A 1269-nucleotide genomic window follows, 5' to 3' on the forward strand; every position below is an offset into this window, starting at 1 on the left:
CTTACCAGTCGTTAGCTTGTTAGTGATGGTGAGTAAATGATGTGCGGTGGTCTTACAGTGATGGGACAAAACAGTAGTGCATGCTACATTGACTTGTTTACAGACTTGACTCTTTTTTCTTATGTAACTGGTCTTGCTGTTCTTTCTAAAGAGGCCGTTCACAGGGCTGTGGTTTTTTCCTCACCTGTTTTGGATTTCCCATCTTGCATGGAAACTGCAAGTATGGAGAAGTGTCCTGTCATGGACAAGTCATTAGACACTAAGAAAACAGTTACAGCTAAATTTGGTCATAGTTAATATAAATGTAGTTGTGTATACTTTTAGTGGTATCTGGACATAACATTGTACTGAAGTGCAATAGTGCATGTTTACTCTTAGATTGATACCTGTATGATTTGCTTTGCAAAACTACAAGTCGTGTGTTTTTTAAAACACACTATTAAAAAAAAAAAATCTTAAAGCTTCAGAGGAGATAATACTGACAAACTTGTTTCGAAAATTATTTGTAAGATATGCAACTAAGCTATAGTTCTTCAAAGGATGATGATTTTTTTCCCCCTTTGGTATGAGTAGTCAGAATCAATATTGAATTAAATTATGATCTAAATTATTAATACTCCAGGAAGTCAAGTTTATTTTGCTGTAGTCAAATGAATCATGTATGTAATGGCAAAAGTAGTGATTATATCTGATGTTTGTCCCTTGCAGTAGTTACAAAAACACAGCTGTACTAAAAACTCTGCATATGTGTGGATGACAAAAGTAACTGTCTTATACTCTGATTATTTTAAAATGCATTCTGTAAAGGATATGTGCTACTGTCCCAATTTTATAAATTTTTTTTTAAATTATAATTAATCTGAAAATGTATTAGCTGGCATGTACTGAGAATTTCATGAGAGGGGAAGATGGTGATACGTAAATGAAGAAGGAAACCCCACATTCTCTCCCTCCTAGGCCTGAACAGCTGCAGTCTAGGCCGTTTGCAGGATGCAGTGGTAGGTCACACGCAGTGTTTCATATTGCATCCCCGAGCACAGAAGTGCATTTTAAAGCCCAAGCGGTTAAGCCGTTTGTTCCTCCTCTTTTTCTGCTTTGTAACCCCGTGGCAGCGTTTTGTTTGAGCGGCAGCTGAAGCCCGCGGCGCGCAGCGCGATCCTCGGGCGGAGAGGCGAGGCACCACGCGTCGCTCCGAGCAGGGCGCTGGGCCGGGACCCGGTTTCCAAAGGAACCGGTTTCCCCTGGGCGGGGAGGCGCGCATCACCCTTC

This window comes from Corvus brachyrhynchos, unplaced genomic scaffold, assembly GCF_000691975.1.
Source record: "Corvus brachyrhynchos isolate BGI_N302 unplaced genomic scaffold, ASM69197v1 scaffold14, whole genome shotgun sequence".
NCBI classification, from domain to species: domain Eukaryota; kingdom Metazoa; phylum Chordata; class Aves; order Passeriformes; family Corvidae; genus Corvus; species Corvus brachyrhynchos.